At 38.9% G+C, this 11,210-nt stretch overlaps 1 pseudogene; it reads left to right on the top strand.

Annotated features, from left to right (window-relative positions):
• The first annotated feature begins 7,668 nt into the window (after nucleotides 1-7,668).
• LOC114096641 (cyclin-J pseudogene) lies at nucleotides 7,669-9,047 on the top strand (annotated as a pseudogene).
• Nucleotides 9,048-11,210: the final 2,163 nt, after the last annotated feature.

Genomic DNA, 11,210 nt, shown 5'->3' with positions numbered 1-11,210 from the left:
ATCCCAGCATCTGGGGAGGCTGAGGCAGGAGGATCATGAGTTCAAAGCCAGCCTCAGCAACACTGAGACTGTAAGCAACTCAGTGAAACCCTGTTTCTAAATAATATATAAAAAATGGGCTGGGGATGTGGCTTAGTGGTTAAGTGCCTCTGAGTTCAATCCCTGGCACCCACCTCCATCCAGTGCAATCTGACTCTCATCCTGAAGAAACAACCAGAAAATTCATACTGTGAAACATTCTAGAAGACAACTGGCCTGAACCTTGCAAAATGTCATTGTCATATTTTCAAAAAGGGGTAGGGGGCAGGAAAACTTCTAGATTAATGATTAAAGAGATATGACAACCGACTGTAATGTGCGATTCTTGATTGCTTCCTGGGTAGAAAATAAAAAGGGAAACTAAAAGCCATAATGTATACAAATTAGTCTTAAATACTGTAGAAAAAATTACGAAGACTTGGTAATTGGTAAATCTAGGTCAAGTATAACATTCACTATATACTCCTCTGTAGGTTTCAAGTATTTAAAATGAAAAAAAATTATTAAACAGTAGAATTCAGAAAACAAAGAAAATGCTTTCAGAAAAATAATTTCTGCACGATAATCATATTTAAAGGCAAAATTTTTATACACCTTGGATTTAACGACAATCATACTCACCAAATGGATGAATATTTGTCATGCGCCATCTAGTGGTAAAATTCTAATTTACCATGACTGGAGGATTTCTAATGAACACTGAATGATCAATGAACCATTAAATATTATTTTAATTCTTATTAAAATAAATAAATAAGCATTTCACATTACCATCTACCAATAGAGATAAAAGGAATTCTCTTAATTTTCCATATGCGTTCTTGGTAACAAAGGAATGCATCTGGTGAGATGTCCTGTTGACCTGATGCATCTTCACACAAGGTGTACAAGCAAGGCCCAGGTACAAGCTGACCTAAATCTTGACCAAGTATCCTGTGAGACTCCCTGGAACATGTGAGATAAACAGTCTTGTGAGGGCTATTTCTCACTACTTTTCTATTTTGTGGAAGCGGCCAGGGGCAGTTTCTCACCAACCTTCCTTACTCTAGAAAGGCATGGGGATTTCCGTCTTGCTTCCTCCCTCAGGGTCCAACTTCAAGCTATAGAATGGCTTAGATAGACTATTTGGAAACAGCTCCTTTGTGACAGAATGACACACTGCTCATGTCATCTGTCATCTGGACCCTCTGGTTTACTACCTTCCTGGGGGACCAAGGATGTGGGGAGTTGACCCCATGATAATCTTGCTTATGCCATCTGTTAGTAATGAACTTCTGCATCTATTTCAGACTCAGTATATTCTTGCTGGCTCAATCAAGGACCGGGTGGTAAGCCCATAGCAGTTCCTGCTGATTACAGACTTCATGATTACTTGACAGGGCATTTTTCCTTCTCAAAATGAAAGGGACAGAGTTAGAATGTTTTAGCCTTTTCTGATTTGAGAACCCTTTAAACAGTAATATAACTCTGGTTTTAAAAATCATTTTTGTAACTTTTATGTGACTTGTGATAACAGTTCTGAAGTACAGTGCTAATGGTTTGTTTAAATTTGTATCCATTTGAAAATTTCTATTACATGTAAAAAATGTTGACCTTTGCCCCATAATGAGCAATATGCATAATAGAAAAAAAGGTAAAAACCTGTATAACTGTCAAAACCAACACAGTTAACTCCCAGCCCTCAGCAAAGTAATAAACCACTTGAGTGACTGAGTTATGGTTATCAGCTGATCTCTACTAGCCACCCTAAAATACATTCTTGAGGCACCAAAACGTTGTTTTATAAAAGGGAAATAGTTTAGTTAATTTGTTAAATGAAAAGTGGATGTAATTATCACCTTGATGATTTAGAATTTCTGGAAAAGCTCCACATCCACTACAGGGAAGTTCTTACAGCTGTGGTGGAAGATTCTGCATTAGTCTAGCACAAAGAATTCTAAAAAAATTGATGCCAACATTTAACCTTATTTAGTAACCCATGAGTAAGTCTACTTACTCTTTTAACATCTCTAGTCTAAAACTACCATCATCTCTGGCCTAAGGAATCCCTACAGCCTCCTACTAGGGCTGTGGCCTCTGCCAACATGTTCTTCACACAGCAGCCAGAATGATTTCTTTAACATGGTTTTATTAAAGCATAATTTTCATAGAGTGAAAGGCACAGATTGAAATGTACAATTTACTGAGTTTTGAAAAATGTACAGAAATATCAAGATATATAACACAGCACCATCTCCAAAAGGACTCCTCTGGATATCACTGAAAATGGCCGAGTGGGGACTGCAGGGCTCCATTATTTCATGAAAGTCACTAATGAGCTTATAAAAACTCTCAAGAATCAACTTTTTGGAGAATTCTGGAATCTAGTAAAAAATTAGAAAAACCAGGAAAAAACTTGGTGAAGAAAGAAGTTGCTGCATTGCCCCAAGAGTGTTGGGGTGTTTTACACTGCCCACTTTCATCCCTACTCCCCAGATTAGTGGCCCTGTGAGGTCAACCTGCACTCCTGGTGAACATTACTAAAGGGAATAACAGGGACCTTCTTTCCAGAGAATTGTGCTGGTGGGTTTAGACCTATGGTGGTCCCTGACTCAGAACATTTTCTGGGCTGGGGTGGATTCCAGAGAGGCAAGTAGAAGAATAAAGGTTTTTAAAAGATACCTAAAATTGACAGAATTAAAGGAAGAAATTGACAATTCTTCTCCATATATTTATTGTACTGCAACAACTGGATATCCATATGCAAAAGATTGAAAATCCATACAGCATACAAAAAACAATTCAAAATAAGTCAAAACTTAAATGTAAGAGCCAATACTATAAAACTCTTAGAAGACAATGTGGAGATAATGTGGAATCTAGTAAAAAATTAGAAAAACCAGGGAAATGCCACAGTCTGGCTGGGCACAAATAACCGAGCTGCCACAAAGCCTTGTAGATTCAAACAGCAACTCTTTATTCTCCAACTCTCACCGGCACTGCACACACCACACGGGAACACACTCCCTCCACCGGGCTCTGTCCAATCTCTCGACCCCGCAGAGAACTCCAAAGTAGGGCCCCCTAGGCAGCAAGAGCCGCCCTATTGCCCGACAGTAAAGGTCAAATATACAATTCAATCAATCCAGCATCACAGCAATTATATATAGCTTAACTCAAATCATCATCTCAATGGTTCGCTGGCATAATCTTTTAACCATTCTCTCTGGCAAATGCCAGGTGTCATTCTGACTGGGCCGTGGCTCTCAACAGGGAAAAACTTGGTGAAGAAAGAAGTTGACCACAGACTTGGCAATGGATTCATACATATAACCCCCAAAACACTAGCAACAAAAGAAAGCATAGGCAAATTAGATTTTTCAAAATTAAAACCATTTGTGCTTCAAAAGACACTATAAAGGATGTGAAAACACAACCTACAGAATGGGAGAGAATAGGTGAAGATCATGTATCTAGTAATAGTTTAGTATTGGGGAAATACAAAGAAGACTTACAACTCAACAATTAAAACATGGGCAAAAAACTTGAACAGACATTTCTCCAAAGATATACAAATAGCTCAGAAGCATGTGAAAAGATACTCAATATCATTAGTCATTTAGGGAAATGGAAATTAGAACCACAGTAGGTACCACTTCACATGCATTAAGGTGGCTATAATATTAGAAAATGGAAAATACTGTTGGTTAGGATATAGAGAACTCTTGTACATTGCTGGTGGGGGTATAAAATGGCACAGCTGCTGTTGACAACACTCTGGAAGTCCCTCAAAAAGTTAAAATTACCCTATGACCCAGCATTTTCATTCCTGGTTATATACCAACAAAACTTGAAATGAGACATGCCTAGTTATCTGACTACATTTTGAATGGACTATACTTCTCCACTGATTAAGGTTATTTCAAATGCTACTTAAACTTGCACTTAAATAGAAATCATATTTCATTATGTAGTAACCTTGATTTGCTAGGTACACAGCAGAACAGCATCTAATTAATCATTATATCCAAAGCGGACATGGGAGGAAGGATAGTGAGATGTCAGATAACAAACACAGAAGAAATAAGTTCTAGAGAAGAGTGGAAAGACTACATTTCACAATGACCTATTGTTGCTGGGTGTGATGGCACTTGTGGTACACACCTGTAATCCCAGCTGCTTGGGAGGCTGAGGCAGGAGGATTGTGAGTTCAAAGCCAGCCTCAGCAACTTAGCGAGGCCCTAAGCAACTCAGTGAAACCCTGTCTCTAATTAAAAATACAAAAAAGGGCTGGAGATGTAGCTCAGTGGTTGAGTGTCCCTGAGTTCAATCCCCGGTACCAAAAAAAAAAAAAAAAGAACCTATTGTATGTTTGAAGAATAACTAGAAGAAAAAAAAAAATAACTAGAAGAGAGGAACTTGGAAGTTCCAAACAAAGTAATTATAAAGAGATGGAAATGGTAATTACCCTCATTTGATCAGTACATATCATACAGATGTATTGAAATATCACACTGTAAGGGACCGGCAAACGACGGAGGAAGAGACCACCAAGAGACCGACTCATGCAACCGCAAAAGGGGGTTTATTGAGGATCCAGCGCGCTGGGGCTCCGTGCTCACTCAAGAAGGGAGAGCGGCCAAGAGCCCTGAGAACAACTTGAGCAGGTGCCGCAGTCTGGCTGGGCACAAAATCACGAGCCACTCAAGCAGGAACAAAGTTTATTTTTTGAAACTGCCGCCAATGTCCGGTACTGCCCCGGCAGAGATTTTTTCCACCCACGCGGCCTCCTCCAGACCCGCAGAGAGAGCTCCTCCCCCGGAACTCCCTCCTACTGTACTTCCCCAACCAATGGGAACTCTCCAGGAGTCCCGTAGCCGGCCTAGGTGAACAGCAGGAGTCCAATATCCATATGAATGCAAATCTTAACATAATCATATCATCTCAATGGCTAGCTGGCGTCACCTTTCGACCAAAAATGCCATGCATCATATACTTGGCTCTTAGCATCTCCCCCCTTCTGTTTAAGTAACAAGCAATCTGGCTAGGGACCGTGCCTGTTAGGTTTGTCCAATTCAACATATGGTTCTTACCCGTCATCGGAAAACTGACTTTTAGGCGTCAGCCTCCTGTCTTAGGTTGATACCACTGCAATTGGATCATACCCGTCACTGACTACCGGTCCAGCATATAGCCATACTTGTGGATAGGCCTATGTACCAGTGGGGGGGTGAGGTTCTTTGCCTCACCTCTGTTGGCCCCCAAATTTGGCCTTGGTGCCGGTGGGGGGGTGAGGTTCTTTACCTCACCTCTGTTGGCCCCCAAAATTAGACCATCACTAGTAGAAGGGAGGAGGATACAGAAATGTCATGACACCAAGTCAATTAACAGCTCCTAGGAAAAATTGCATCACTGGTGACACATCAGCAAAGATACGCTAGCACTACCATAATTCGCTGCATCAACAAATAGATCACAAAGCATACAAGTGATACATAGTCCAGGCAAGTTCTGTAAGCAGTTCAAAGCAGAGGAATCTATCAATATGTCCATATCCTCCCAAAATAAAGCATACAAGTGACACATAGTCCAGGCAAGTTTTGTAAGCAGTTCAAAGCAGAGGAATCTATCAATATGTCCATATCCTTCCAAAATAAATCGACTCATTGATTGAGCATTACTTGTTGAGTTATAAATCATTGATGTATCAGTTTACACGGTTTGTTGTGATAACTCTCGAAGAAGTTGTAGTTTGGTTTTATCTTTGTCTTCACTGGCACTGGGATGAAAATAGGAATTTTGACAATGATGCTAAAAAAATGTAACATTTCAACAGGTACTAAGAAAACAATATTTAGAACAATTTACATTATCCTGAACAGAATTATTAAATATAATGAAAAGGAAAGGTGAAAGTAAACAAACAGATCTGTTAACCTTCTATTTGTTCATATATTAAAATAATCCTCAACAGCTGTTTACCCAAATTAAATTAAACTATTAAAATCACGTGAATAATAAAAAAAAATTTTACTTGGCTCTTAGCAAGCAGGGTTTATATACATTTTTTTAGGGAGGGCAGGGACTTTACATACATCACAGTCCCCTTCAACAAATCACCATATACGGCAGGAAAATCAAACAACAACTCTCGAACATGATTAGTACATTCATTGGTGGGAACAGGTCGGGCGGGGGTGATAGGTTAGTCCTAAGGCGGGGTATACATTCAAACTGATTGGTTTAGGCCCCGGAGTGCGTAAGTGCTGAGCTGATCGGGGTCCGGGTTGTTAAGCAACTAGGTAGTCAAGGGGGGGGGATTCCGACACACACCTAATGGGCGGTCCGGGAATTGTCTTAACTACCACAGGAATGTCAGGCTTTGAGTGTAGCTTAGAAACTTTACAATACCTGGTCCTTTACATTTTAACTCAGGCTTTGCAGCTTAGAAGCTTTACAATGCCTGGTCTTTTACATTTTAACTTCAATTTCTTTTATCCTTTCAACACTATACTTTTATAAATATGTACAATTTTTTCATGTTAATACAAAAATTTAAATGTTTGGGGCTAGGGATATAGTTTAGTTGGTTGAGTGCCTGTCTTGCATGCGCAAGGCCCTGGGTTCAATTTAAATATTTAAGGAGATGAAAATGTTAACTACCCTGATTTGATCATTATATGCTAATGAAATTATCACACAACATCCCACAACTTCATAAGTTAAAATGATAATTTTAAAAACATATTTTTAAAAATTGAACACAACTTCTTTTGACATGAATAAATTATCTAAACCTGTGTTCTCCCATCCATAACAAACGGCCCTCCATGTAATGCTAAATACACATTTCTCAGGTTTCTCACATGGCAGGTGTTCAGGTCCTACTAGCTCACGTATCCAAATTAATTGATCTAAAGGGTTCTTTTGCTAACATTTGTATTTGTTTTCCAGACCACTGAATGACTCACTAGGAACAGTAAAATATAACATAGAAGAGGCATGGAGTCAAATCCTGACTCATTTTATGTAAGCTTCACTTCACTTATAAAACTTACTTGTCTTGAGAATTAAATGTATATAACACATGGTAGACAGTCAAAAATAAATTTTCATCTCTATGTCCTTTCATCTATTATTTATTTCACACAGAGGTCATGCCAATGTACACTTACTAGAAATGTATGCAATTTCTGTTACTTGATATCTTCACCAATACTTGGTTTTGTTAGACTCTTTAATTTTTGCCATTCTGGGGAGAATAGAATGGTATTTACTATGGTTTAACTTTTCATTTTCCTGATTAATAATGAGGTTTAATATCATCATCATCATCATTATTGTTTTTTGCAATGTAATGTGGTTATTAGGAGCTATTTTCATTTTTCTATTGGGTCGTATTTTTTTGTACATTCTGGGTATCAGTGTTTTGCTGATTATCAGTGTTAAAACTGCCTTCTACTTTGTGGTTTATGTTTTCATTTTCTTTATGATAGCTGTAAACAAACCAAATTTATCAACTTTACTGTAGTCAGATTTATCAACTTTTCATTTATTGTTAGCAGCAATTTTTGTTTCTTGAAAGTTTTTCCCTGAGGACTGCATGTGCCCCCGCGCTAGCTTTGTACGCTGAGCCGCCCGCCGGTCCTTTAACAATGGGCGGCGGGAGCGCCCCGGCGCTGGGCCCGAGCTGAGGCCGGCGCGTCGCTGCCGACTGTCCGCAGCATGAGCGGGGCCGGGGTCCCCCGCATGCCGGCGGGGCTGGGGCTGTGAAGGCCGCGGTTCCGGACTGAAGTTGCCGCGTCTGGCTAGGCGCGCCGCCGAGTCTCATGGAGCTGGAGGGGCAGTGGTGGCGAGGACAACTGGCTGCTGATATTCACCAAGCGCTTCGGTACAAGGAGCTGAAGTTGCCCTCCTACAAAGGCCAGTCCCCTCAACTAAGTCTCAGAAGGTATTTTGCTGATTTGATTGCCATTGTGAGCAATCGCTTCACACTCTGCCCTTCGGCCCGACATCTTGCTGTCTATTTGCTGGACCTGTTTATGGATCGCTATGACATCTCTATCCAGCAGCTGCATTTAGTTGCACTTTCCTGTCTGCTTCTAGCAAGTAAATTTGAAGAAAAAGAAGATAGTGTGCCTAAGCTGGAGCAGCTCAACAGTCTGGGTTGTATGACTAATATGAATCTAGTATTAACAAAACAAAATTTGCTACATATGGAACTATTATTATTAGAAACCTTTCAGTGGAACCTCTGCCTTCCAACAGCTGCCCACTTTATCGAGTATTATCTCTCAGAAGCAGTACATGAAACAGATCTTCATGATGGCTGGCCAATGATTTGCTTGGAAAAAAATAAACTCTACATGGCCAAATATGCAGATTACTTCCTGGAAGTATGTCTGCAAGATTATGCCTTTCTAAATTATGCACCTTCTTTAGTAGCTGCTGCATGTGTGGCTTCTTCGAGGATTATACTTCGTCTTTCTCCAACGTGGCCTACAAGACTGCATCGTCTTAGTGCTTACTCCTGGGATTTCTTAGTGCAGTGTATTGAACGACTGTTGATTGCTCATGATAATGATGTAAAAGAAGCAAACAAACAGAGAGGACAGGCAGGCCCTCAGTCAGCACAACTAGGTGTGTTCCAGACAGCCTCCCAGCCCTCATGGCCGGTTCATTTTCAGCAACCTCAGTATCTCCCTCAGACTCAGCAGACCTCACTGCAATATCGCCATCCTGTATCAGAACAACCAAGCTGTCAGCAGATTGTATCTACCACACACACCTGGTCTTACACACTACAGACATGTCCTGCTGGCTTCCAAACCAGTGTTCAGGGCCTTGGGCACATACAGACTGGTGTTGGGATGTCCCTAGCAATACCAGTAGAAGTTAAACCCTGTCTGAGTGTTTCTTATAACCGGAGTTACCAGATAAATGAACATTATCCTTGTATTACCCCGTGCTTTGAAAGGTGATTATGTGCAAAGGCAGTAACCAACCCAGACTGTCTTGTGACTTGAAGCTCTGGTACAAACTTTTGTAAACTTCTCTTCAGAAGGAAAGGATCTACCAGAAGACTGAATATCCCTTTCAGTGCACCATTAATATCTAGGAGGACTAAGCAAACACTTAATAGTGTGTGTCAAATCCTGTTACAAAATCTGTGTGACAGATATGTTCAGGCCTGGCTGATGGTCCAAATATTTCAAATATTTTCAATACAACAACAAATTTGGACAGACTCCAATTTGCCATTTTGAGGTTTGACCTGTGGTAGGCTCTGGGCCTTATGTTGGCTTATATGTCAAAGACTATAATGATTATCTGTGGACTTGCCAAACCGTCTTCTATGAAGGAAAGTTACAGTATTAATTTTTGAAGAGATCTTTTGTTTATTCTGCAGTTTTTGAGTTGTTTTGTTCTGTTCTGTTTTTTTTTACCTACAGATTAATTTCTGACTAAGGTTAAACTCATGAATTGATATGCTATACCAATCTGTGCAGTAAAAATTTTTTTCAGATGATTCTGTATAACTTCCTATCATAAATAATATAGGTATCTGAATTTATATACTAAATTTAGGGGTGGAGTAGATCCCATGTCTTAAAATCATGGTCATAACTTTTGTTTGATTGCTTGCTTGTTTGTTTTTTCCCCTAAGTGATCAGCCTCAACTCTTTAGAATTAAAACACATTAACTCAAAAAAAAAAAAAAAAAAAAAAGAAAGTTTTTCCCTACTCCAAGATCACAAATATAATTTATGTTTATTTCTAAAACTATAAAGTTGCCTTTACATTTAAGTCCATAAGACATCTGTAATTTTTGCATATGGTGTAAGTTAGGGGACCAATTTCACGTTTTCTCACTAGATCAATTATATAGCAACATTTATTGAAAATCCATCCTTTCTACCACTGATAAAAACTACTCTGCCACATATCATGTGTCCTTATATGGCATGTTCTCCACTGGGGCCTGTTTTGTTTATCCCAGTGCCAATATTACACTCTCTTAATTACCATCACTTCAAAAGAAGATGTAAAACAGTTCCCGTTTTGCTTTTCTCCAAAACACAGACTTTGGCCTGGGGTTGCATTGTGTTGACTCTATGAATCAATCTGAAGAAAACTGATATATTTAAAATATTGGGTCTTCTAATGCATGAAAATGGTATATTTTCCCACTTATTTAGATCTTTAACTTCTTTCAAATTTATCTGTACTCACCTTTATATTTTCTAAGTCTATAATCACTTCATTTGCAAACAATGACAGTTTTATCACTTATTTCCCAATACTTACACCTTTAAACTGTTTTTCCTACATTATTGCACTGGTAAGGATCATCAGCAAAGTGGTAGTAACAGACAATCTTGCCTCATTCCTAAAATAAAAGAAAGATCTTCATCATTTCACAAGTAAGTATTATGCCTAGAAGAGGTTTTTAATTTTGAGGTAAGGCAGAAATATTTTACTAGATTAAGGAAGCTCCATGTTACTCCTAGTTTGATAAAAGTTTTTTTTTTTTTTAATGCATGAGTAGATGTTGAATTTTGTCAAATTTTTTGCTGAAATTTTTAATATGTTTTCCTGGTTGGTTAGTGTGATAAATTATAATTGATTCTTTTTTAAAAATATTTATTTTTTAGTTGTACACAATACCTTTATTTTGTTTATGCATTTTTATGTGGTGCTGAGGATCGAACTCAGGGCCTCGCATGTGCTAGGAGAGCACTCTACCACTGAGACACAACCCTAGCCCTATAATTGCTTCTTAAATGTTTAGCCAATGTTGCTTTTTTAGGATAAATCTAACTTGGATGATGTATTATCTATTTCATATGTTGTGTGTATGTGTGTGTTTGAGAAAGGATCTTGCTATGTTGCCTATGCTGGCTTGAACTCCAGGGCTCAAGTGATCCTCAGCATCAATTGCTTGAATAATTGGAGCTACAGGCACATGCTACCCAACTCATTTTTTTAAAACAGTGCTGGGAATAGAACCCAGGTCCTTGCCCATACAAGACAAGTATTCTACCACTGAGCTATATGCCTCAATGCAGTTATATTTTATTTGGTGATAGTTTGCTTTGCATCCATGACACAGAAAAGTGATTTTCTTTTTTTGTTCTATCCTGATTGATTTTGGCATCGAGGTTACTCTAGTTTCATAAAATGAATTGTAT

This window comes from Marmota flaviventris, chromosome X (assembly GCF_047511675.1).
Source record: "Marmota flaviventris isolate mMarFla1 chromosome X, mMarFla1.hap1, whole genome shotgun sequence".
In the NCBI taxonomy this organism is placed as follows: Eukaryota; Metazoa; Chordata; class Mammalia; order Rodentia; family Sciuridae; genus Marmota; species Marmota flaviventris.
Note: the sequence above shows the minus strand (reverse complement) of the source record. Positions and strands in the feature narration are given on the sequence as shown.